The 10466-nt window shown below is 52.6% G+C and overlaps 1 protein-coding gene across 1 annotated transcript in view; it reads left to right on the plus strand.

The window, feature by feature from the left end:
• The first annotated feature begins 466 nt into the window (after positions 1-466).
• Llgl2 (LLGL scribble cell polarity complex component 2) overlaps positions 467-10466 on the plus strand; it is a 36759-nt gene continuing 26759 nt past the window's right edge. The window contains exon 1 of the mRNA XM_010630802.3: positions 467-534. The gene's annotated coding sequence lies outside the window, so the exon portion shown is untranslated. The remainder of the gene's footprint in view (positions 535-10466) is intronic.

The following is a 10466-nucleotide window of genomic DNA, read 5'->3' on the forward strand; positions in this document are numbered from 1 at the left end:
CCCGCTGGGGAGCCCAACGCTCGCGCTGAGGCTGGAGAGGACCGGGACCCCCGGGCTTCCCCTCCGGGAGGGCTGCACCCAGCTCCTCCGCCTCTCCCTGGCGCCGTCGTTTGGCTCGTCTGGGAGATAGACACCTGTGGAAAGTTCTGCTGGGAACTTCTCTCTGCTGGTCCGCTCCCGATTACCAAACCTGGGGAGTGGGTTTGCACAATAATGTTGGCTTTCGGGATCTGGGGAACAGGTGTCCGGCTGGGGTTCGTTCGGGAGGCGGAGTCCCGGGGCTCACGTGCAAGGCGCCCGGGCGGGGAGCGGGCGACGCGGGGCTTCCATGACCCGGCCTCCGCGAGCTGCGTTACCTTGGTGGCTTAGCCCGGGTCCGGGCCACCTGGGGGTCTCCCTGCTGGCCCTTTGTGCCTCCTAATCCGGGGACGCAGGAAGCCAGCGGAGGGACCTCGCTGTTGTGGCATTCTCCTGGACTTCTCTGGACACCTTTAGGCGATCGTGCTGACATCCAGTCTGTCTTCCACCTGATAGGTGGGGCTTGCGCGGTGGGGATTGGCGGGTAGTAGAAAATTCTTGCCAAAGAAGTTTAACTAGGCTTGTTCCGGCTGGACGGTTGGTGGACCCACTGAGTCTTGGTCGTGGCGAGAAATGAGCGTAACTAGGACATGGGGCGTTGTAGTCCTCGGAAACTCTCACCGAAGCAGTGATCTTTAGGTGAGGAGGACGGAGCTTAGACTGTAGAGCCCCTTCCCCAGGGGATCCTGTCAGTTGGCACAAGCTGCCTTAACCTGGGCGCTAGGGACTCTGTAAGGAGGGGTTTTGAGTGGATGGGAGGCAGGGAAGGAAAGGGTGTGTCAGCCTAGAGGAAACGCAGGTGGAAGACCGGGGCTGCAGCACAAGAGGCGGGGCCTGCCCAGGGGAAGGCAAGGTCAGAAATGGCTTTTGAGGAAGATCTAGGGCACAGGCGAGGATGGGTCAGGGGAGAGATGGTTTTACTTTATTTTGTGAGCAGGGAATTTAGGATTAGTTTTAAGTCTTCTTCTGCCTACAATACTCATTTGTGACAGTCAGGACTCCAACCCAGCTCTTCTGTCTCCTTGAAGGCCCCTGGTTAGCATCTCCAGCGTCTGGGGTCATTCTGTGTCCCTACTCTTCTTTGAGGCAACGGAGTGTCTCCTTTGGTTGCAGAGTAGTATAATTTCAATTGTATTAAAATAATACTTGGTAACTTTTTAGTAAACAATAGCATTGAAAAGAAAACCCTGTAGCCCCAGGTGACTCAAGTTCATTAAAACAAAACAAAAAAACAGAAAAAGGGAGTAGGAGTCAAGGGAGGGGAAAAATGAAAAATTTTAGAAAATTTAAGACAGAAAAGATTCTCCTTGCCTGAATTTTCCCCAAACTTAGTGTTTGTGAAGCTTTTTAAGCCAAGCATGGTGGTACAAGCCTTAATCTCAGCGCTCAGAAGGCTGAGGCAAGAGGATTGCAAATTTGAGCTGCCTAGCATTCCTGGCCTACATCAAAAGACTGTCTAAAAAAAAAAAAAAAGTTTTTTTGTAATGTCTTCCTAGATATCAGGTAATTTTAAATCATAACTTGCTGAGTTCTTGCTGTATGACCTTAGCTGAGTCAATTAACCATGTCAAGCCTTGTTTTAATAGAAGTTGCCAAGAAGGTGAAAACATTAAGAACATGTACTTTCTGGTACATACACAAGGACAGAGAATTTTTTAGCTTCCCCAAAAGTATAAAAAGCACCAGGCACTCACAGGCCTTTGGGTGTGCCCTGGGCCTTTTGGAAACACTTGATGGGCTGAAAGGATTTGCTTCCTGGTCCAGAAATCAGCCTAAGTTTCATGATTTAGTAATCCTTTCAAGTCTCTTGCCCAGACCTGGTGACACACACCTGTAATCTGAGTACTCCAAGGGCTGAGGTGAGATGATCACCCCGAGTTCAAGGCCAGCTTCCACTACATAGTGAGACCCTGTCTCAAAAACAAATAAAAAGTTTGTAGAGGTCAGTGAGGATACTCCTCAGTAGTAGGGGGCAGTGGCCAGTCCTTACCTGACATCCTGTTTCTTTGGTCCCTGATACTTCCCTTGCTCCTTTGGAGAGCCAGGAATGAGGGCTGGTCACAGACTAAGCTGAGGGTCTTCCCTAAGTGCAGAATATTATCTGCTCTGCTCTTGTCCAGCTTGAGAGGGCTTACACTGTCCATTCTGGACACCCTGTTGGGGGGGTGGGGCAGGGGAGCACATTCCTCTTTTCTTTGAGGCGATTTTCGGGGAATTCCATAGTGTTCCCTTTCAACCTTGCTTGGGGCTAGGATGTCCTCTTCACGACTGGATTTCTGGGAAAAGTGGTACATGGAGCTGGGAAGTTTGGTGCATCTACCATCAGTCTGTGGCCCCTGATATGCCATGGGAGACCTGACAGGAGCTTTTAGGAACAATGTGGCAAGGCTTAGTTTCCTGGACTTCCTAGACCAACCAGGGGCAGCTATAGAGACATCTGAGTAGGGGGCCAGGGTAGAGGCCCATGAGGCTAATGTCTGCCCTAATTGGCAGCTTGGACCACCACTGGTGGCCTGGACTCACTTATCCGCAGCACTCAGTTCCGAGAGGCCCCCTTATCTCACTTGGTGTTATCACTATCTTGGTTCCTCCCAGCTGGAACATGCCAGGTCTGCTTGGCAACTTTATTTTCCTCTGCCTGGGCACAGTTTGCAGGGGGAAGCAGGGTACAGAGCAGGACATGGGTGTTTCCCAGTGGGGCTACTGGCACTGCTTGTCATCCCCAATTCTGGCTCCCTGGGGATCCCAGGGAGAAGCTCCCTTGCTGTGTTCTGTGGCCATGCTCAGGTCCCTCTGTGGTATCCTTCCTTCCCTGCCCTGCCTCAGCAGAAACTGGTCCTTTGAAGAGCCACAGCGCCCTGCTTCTTCCCGTTCCCAGGGACCGTGATGAATTCTTGAGTTAGGAGAGGCTGCTCTGGGCGTGGGGACAGGACAACTGCAAGATACCTGACTCTACCCTTCAGGAATTCAGTAGAGACCAGAGCCTTCTCTCCAGGCACTTGACTCAGTGTTGCCAGGGTTTGACAAAAGGGACATCTGGACACAGATCTGTTTGACTCTAATAAATAATATTTAACAGTGTTATGCTGGGATTTTCCTTACTCAGGAGCTGAGGGTCTGGGACAGGGCTCACAATGACATCCCAAGCAGGATGCCACATATGAGGTCCACATGGCCCTGCCCATGGTTTCAGTCTTGAGAACAGGGTAGGAAGCTTCTGTGAGGACCTTGTGACCCTACCTCAGCATTTTTTGCATAGTTAATCTCAATGTTGTCCAACTTTTCATTCATTGATTTAAGGGTATTTATCAGTGCTTATGTGTAGCATCATTCTACTGGACATAGTCCTTAAAGCAAGGTTCTGTCATGGTGAAACTTTCTTTGTAAAAGATAGGGAGCATAAGTAACAGGAAATACGCTTTAGTAATAATGCATTAGCAGATGATATGAGTTGCACAGGAAAAAGAACTACAACAGGAGTTGGGATCCCCTGTGCTACTGGGGGTACAAGTTTATTTATTTATTTTTGAGGCAGGGTCTCACTATGTAATTCAGGCTGGCCTTGAACTCACTGTGTGGTCCAGGCTGCTTCGAAATCTTAGCAGTCCTCCTGCCACAGCCTCCCAAGGGCTGGGATTACAGGTGTGTACCACCGTTCTCTGCTGGGGCTAGAGCTTTAAAGGTGACCAGAATGGGCCTCAGCCATTCTGGAAACATTTGAGCAAAGCTTGGAGGTGGCAGAGGAGTTCTCAGGATAAAATGGGAGTGCTTCCCCTGTGTCCCTGGGGATACAACGTGGACAAAACTAGTATGGTCATTTCCTTCTGTAGTTGGTGTCTTCTGGCAGCTCATGGGGCCAGCTGTTCAGGTGTCAGGACAGGTGGGAGACCCTGGGATGGGGCTTGATTGGATGTGGGCCAGGCAGTCTATCTACCCCAACCCCAGACAAGTTGTCCATCTTCTCCCCAGAATGACTGTGCTTCTCCTTTCACTTGGCCACATCCTACTACCATTCACTTCCTTGGAAAATCTGGTGCTGGTTGCCTGGAGAGGACTGAGGCCCCTACAGGGTAGAGGGTGCAGGAGGATGTTTACATCCTACCTTCTTACCCTCTTCACAGTCCTGGGAGGGGCAGCAGAGGAAACGCTTCAGAAGGGACCTGGCCTGGTGGGAGGACTCTCAGGGTTGTGGGATGGACAGTGGTTGGTAGAGGCTGACCCCATCTGGCCTACTGTTCGCCAGCCCTGTGTACCAGGAGAGTGGCTTGAAATGAACCAGAGGATTCTGGAGTCCGTCAGATGGCAGTTGAAACAGAAACTCGGACTCTTACTGTTCAGGGCTTGATACTACCCCGGATTAGTTGTAATAATTATAAATGAGATGATGCATGTAAAGTCTGAAAGCAGCATCTGGTCATAGCCCTCAGTACTTTGATTACTTAACCAACATCAGTGCTGATAATTCTCTGGTATCCCCCAAACACACACCTGCTCCACAGCAGTGCCCTTCAGCCAAAGTTCGTTTGCTGAGCTGCTGGCCAAGGCCCTGAGTGGTGATTGGGTTTCCCATGGTAACACAGGCCCTGGTGAAGCAGCCTCGGGCATCTTGAGTTGGTGCAGGCAGAAACCAGAAGGGTCAGCAGCTGCCCCAGTGGCTCAGAGCCCCGCCCTGCCACTCCCATCAGTAGGAGGTGCCAGGGCATCTCACCTCTGCCAAGCAGGAGGCTGAAGCCACAACCAGCCTTGCACAGGATGTGAGGGAAGGGAGGACAGTTTCGTGATCAGTGGCAGGGTGTGGGGAGCCTGAACAAAGGGGAGAGGAGAGGAGAACCCCATGTGATATGTTCCTGGAAAGCAGGAGGCTCGGGCTCGATGCTGGCTGAGGCTCCAGAGGCCTCCTTGGGTGTGGGCCAACACAGGAGTCTTGAGTCCTGCCCTAGGTGTGGGCCCTCCTAGCAGATCAGTGGAAATAGCCAGGCTACTGAGGGGCCTTATTGGGGTCTGGCCCATCTCACATTCCCAGGACAGATGGCCTCAGCTTGGCCATGCCTAGGCACTCTAATATTGCCAGCAGGGGATGAGCAGTGTGGCCTGGTGAGGCACAAAATCAGATCTACTACCCAGCATGGGCAGGGGAAGCCACCTCTGTCCTCCACTGGGGTCTGTGCTGAGCTCCTGAGATGGAAGGGTGGGAAGGTCAGCATGTGTCCCAGAGGTGGAGCAAAGGATGGGAAGGGAGGGCGGGGTGTGGAGTTTCTAGCCTATCCCTGAGCCGGAAGCTCTCCTGTATTTTCCAGGTGGGTGTCAGGATGTGAGAAGACGTGTTCCAGAGCCAGGAATTGTCTGCTGGTCAGTGGCATGAGGGATAATGGGAACAGGGAGAAGGGAAGGAAATTGCTGGGTCAGCTGCCCACCGGAAATGCTCGGGCTAGTTCCATGTACCTGGCACAGACTTGTGTGGAAAGGAGACAGGGATCAGCCACAGGACAGCAAGCCTCATTAGGGCAGGCCTGAGCCCTGGGAGTCTGTCCCGCAGGAACAACAGGGAGTGGCTTAGAGGCTGGGCTGGTCACTGACAGGGTACATACAACAGGCAGGCAGGCATAGGGACTAAGGCTGGGCTGTCTCTAGGAGGTGGGGGTGGAGGAGGTGTTCCTTCCCAGAAGCCCAGTCTCAGGGTGGCCCTCTAGCCAGGTGGCGGTGACTGCCCCAGACTTGGGGACCTGAGCTCAAGATCTTCAGCCTGTGGAACTTACGAACTTGCTTCTTTTCCTGTGTCCCTCTGAGTAGCTGGTTTCACCCACTGACTACCGGCTTTCCCTGCATTTGCACCCAAGTGGGGTCTGCCCCTCCCGATGCAGGTTACCTTGGCTGGAGAGGAGCCCCTTGCCCTCAGAGCTCAGGAGTGATTCCACCAATGGATGGAGCTAGGCACCACCAGGGCCTCATCCTTTCTCCATTTGATCCTCTTATCTACCCTGCAAAGGAGGCAGATAAAACAAAAGAAGAAAAAGATCACCACCAATCCCTAACCCTTCCAGGGTTATTTGAGTATGTACTTTTTTTTTTTCTTAAGTACTGGTGGTTGAACCCAGGCCTTCACACTGAGCTATGTCCCCAGCCCCTTTTTTATATATATTTTTTAAGACAAGGTCTTGGCAAGTTGCTCAGGCTGGCCTTGAACTTAAGACTCCTCCTGTCTCAGCCTCCCAGAGTGCTGGGATTATAGGCATGTACCACTGTACTTGGCAGATTTTCTTTTTTGGTACCGGGGATTGAACTCAGCATCTTGTACTTGCAAGACAGGCACGGTACTACTGAGCTAAATCACTGGCCCTGGCAAATATTTTTAATAAGGTTTACCAGGCTCTTGGAAACCTTGTACATATGCTTCCTTCTCACTCAGTAGTTTTCTGCCTTTCATTGAGGGCCTCAGTATACTTCACCTGCCTCCCTGTTATTGACCATTCAAGTTGCTTCTCATTTTTCCCCAATAGCTTACTGTAATCCTAGCACTTAGGAGGCTGAGGCAGGAGGATTGCCACAAGTTTGAGGCCAGCCTGTGCTGCATAGTGTTCAAGGCCAGCCTGAACTATATAGCGAAACTTTGCCCCCTCCAAAAAAAAGACAAACAAAATAATAATAATAATAATAATAATAATAATAATAATAATAATAATAATAATAATAATATAAGGTGAGGGTGGAAGTTCTGGAGCTAGGTGAGTGTCCCTATGCATGCCAGTGTGAAGGGTCCATTTTAGTGCAAGGTACAGGTGGCAGCAAGGTGACAATGGACAGGTGGGGTTAGACCAGGAAGGCTCTTTGGAAAGTACCTTGATGTGCTCCTGGGGCAGGGGCAGCTTAGACAGAGAGGCTCAAAGACCGTATGCAGCAGGCCTGGTATAGGTGGGGGTGAGTAGATGGAGCAGCCTGCACAGGGCCAAGGAGAGGGGACTGGTGTTGGGGGAGGGGCTGCATAGGCCTCTGCCCAGAACCTGCATCGGTTCCCAGGCTCAGGCTTTCGAGGCCCTGGCTCTAACCCTCATTGTCTATCCTGGATTCTCTGCTCAGGGCTCTCCATGCACTTGGCCCTGACTTGTCTTCATGCCCTGGGAACATGCAAGCTTGCTCCATCTTGAGATCTTATACCCATTGCCTGCCTGCCTGACCCACTCTGTCTCCCAATTTCATCATGGCCAGTGTGTCCTGTCCTTCATTCAGGTCACCAGTGCAGACATTGCCTACTCCTTTCACCTAAGCAGCAGGGAATGGTGATCGCTCACTATGTGCACTTCGGACAGCACTGGGAAAAAAAAAGGGTAGAAGTCACTGAATAAGAAGAAGAAAGCGGGCCGGGGATTTAGCTTAGCGGTTCGGTGGCCTGCCTTACAAGCGCAAGTACCCGAGTTCGATCCCCGGTACCAAAAAAAACAACAAAACAAAAAAACAAGCAGCTGGGTATGGTGGTGCATGCCTGTTACCACACCATTCTGGGAGGCTGAGGCAGGAGGATTGCAAGTTTGAGTCCAGCTGAGCAATTTAGTGACTTAGTGAGACCCTGGCTTAAAGTAAAAAATAAAAAGAGTTGGGAATGTAGCTCAGTGCAAAGACCCTGGGTTTGATCCATACTGCTGCTGAGAAATAAAACAACAAGAAAAACAGAAAGTGGCTTTCCATGGAAGATTCCCCAGCAGGCATTAGGATTAATAAGTAAACTTCTCAGTGTGCTCAAATGGGGCAAGATCTGAGGAGAAGAGCAAGGTGAGGAGGGAGAACCATAGGAGGTACAGTGTCAAACCAAGGTGGGGAAGGGACCTCTGGGCAGAGCTGAGAGGCATTCCAGGCCCTGAGCAGCAGGAGCCTAGGCCCGGCCGCCAGAGCTCAGGTTCTTCCCTTAGTTCCTCAAAAGCCCTACTCTGTAGGAAATCGTCCCTTTGGCTGATTTGTGTTCCGTCACCTCCCCTCCCCTCCCAGGACAGGGCCTGCTCTGTGCTGAGCGGTCAGCGCTTCTTTGCACCTGCACAAATGGCTGTCTCCAAAGGCTGCCAGGCCGGGCGAGAGTGCTGTGCTGCTGGTGCCCTGGCTCCCGGGAGTGGGCCAAGCAGGCAGCGTCTGTCTGCTGTCTGTGACCTCTCTGCTGACACCCAGCCCATCCAGAGTGGGTGGAGCCAAGGGGCCACTAGCTGGTGGCCACGAACCTGCCCCTTCCCACCAAGGGGTGGTGCCTGCATTTTCCTGCCTTGCCTTGGGCATTCTTTCTGTATGGGGGCCTGCACTGAGTCAGTGCTGGGCCCACCCCACTTGGTCCTGGTGCCAGCAGCCCAACACCGCCCTCCCCCGATGTGCAGCAGATCCTGCCAGGCCTCCCATCCTGCCCAGCCAGCCCTCACCTGCACCCTGGAAGCAGTGGTCAGCTCCTGGCCCCATACTACTTGGCTGGCTCTGAGCTGGTGGCCAAGGGAGGATGTCCGCTCGTGTCCTTGCCTTTAATGGCAGGGGTATAATTAGGCATCGTCCCTCCTGTAATAGCCATCCTTCACTGCCTCCCAAAGCCTGAGGCCTGAGTTAGTCAGATCAGCACCCTGCCTCTTCCTACTTGGGGGTCTAGGACCAGTCACTTAGCGTCGGTGGTTCTGGTTTCCTCATCTCACTGGGGAGGTTCCACTCACCTTTCCGGGGGCTTCCAGCAGATGCTGTTTGGTGTCACATTTACAAACTCCCACACAGAGGGCAAAGGTGGTCAGGATGTGTACCAACAGATCTCCCTGGCTGTCCTGCAGTGAGGTTCCAGGAGGATTTTCTCTCTTGTGCTGTTTGCATTTTCTCCAATGAGCATAGATTACTTGAGCAAAAAATTTAAAATGTGGTTACAGTAGCACGCAGGGTGTGTGTCAGGTCTGATATCTGATGTGCAGCAGGTGCTCGGAGAGGGTGGGTGGCTGGCACGACTGTTCTTGCCCACCTGGCTGATAAGGGTCTCCTCATCTGTCCCTCTCCTTTCTCCCATCCTCCACATTTGTACCTGTGGGGTCCTTGTCACAGATGATCCTGTGTCCTCTTGTCCCTTCCCCTCACTCTGCAGGCCCCTCTCCTCCCCAAGGGAACCTCTCTCAGGTTCCTCTGGCTTCTGACCCAGTGACCTCAACCCAGGGAGTGGAGTGGAGCCTGGGGAACAGAAGGATTTACATTGATTTGCTGCGCTTCCCTCCCCCACAGCACTCTAGCAGGCTCAGCTGTCCATCCAGAGGCCCAGAGCCCTGCCAGGTCTCCAAGACTGTTTTCACTTCCAGTCCCAGGAGCCCCCAGGGCTTTCGTGCTTGCTCTGACCCTTGGGCCCTCTGATCAAGCACTGGGACTTTCCCAGCTACCTGCCACTCCTCCGGGGGTGGGAGGTGCTGCCCTGGTCTGGCTCTCCCAAAACTGAAGGCTCAGACCTCCCCTTCATGCCCCACCGCAGGTAATGGCTTTTTGGTTGTCCCCGAGGGGTGACAGTGCTGGAGCATTGGCCCCTGATGTTTGGCTTGGCAGTGACCCAGTCTGCCAGTCCTTTCATTTGCAGGGATGTGGGTCTCTGCTTCTTGGTATGAATGCGGAGTGGCATGGCAAGCCTTAGGAACTCTGCCAGAAGACCCCCAACTTTGTCACACACATTGCATGCAGTGGGTAGTTGCCTGCCAAATTCAAGGATCCCTCAGTCCTTAGATCCTCAGGGTCCTTTCATTTGTAAACTCATGGCCTAGTGATTTTTTTTTTTTCCAATCCTGGGGGGTCAAACCCTGGGCCCTGTGCTTGTCAGACAAGTGCTCTACCACTAAGCTATTCTTCCAGCCCTGTAATTAATTTTTCTCACCTCCCAAGAAGCTGAAATCTTCACGGCATCCTTTAGGCCTCAGCTTGTTAGGACCCCCCCCCCAGTTAAGGCCAGATGTCCCCTTTCCGAACCCCAGTCCAGCACTTAGCAAACTGAGCTGGCCTGTCTCTACCTGTCCTACCAAGAGTGAGCTCCTCCCTGGTGAGGACTGAATCTGCTTGCCTTCCCTTTGTAGCTGTGTGGACTGAATGAAGCCATTTTGGGGTGCGCCTTGCCCCCTGTATTTCCCAAGGACAGGCCTCAGTGTCCTGTGGTCATTGGGAGGCCTCGCTACTGGAAGCCGGAAGCAAAGTGCGGATGATCCTTCCCCCTTCCCCCAAGGATAATCCAGAAATAGTTTCCCTTTGGGCTGGGAATGCATTTTATGTGGGTGGATGGTTTGGGGGCCTTGAGCTAGCTGCTTTCTTTATTGGGTGCAGATTTCTTTCGCTTATGCTACACTTGGGCCCCTAGGAGGGGGGCTGTTCTGAGCACTCCCCATTAGATCCCAGGGGTGCTGGAGCAGGGGTGGGGG

This window comes from Fukomys damarensis, unplaced genomic scaffold (genome assembly GCF_012274545.1).
Source record: "Fukomys damarensis isolate Sample0158 unplaced genomic scaffold, DMR_v1.0_HiC HiC_scaffold_23, whole genome shotgun sequence".
Classification (NCBI taxonomy): domain Eukaryota; kingdom Metazoa; phylum Chordata; class Mammalia; order Rodentia; family Bathyergidae; genus Fukomys; species Fukomys damarensis.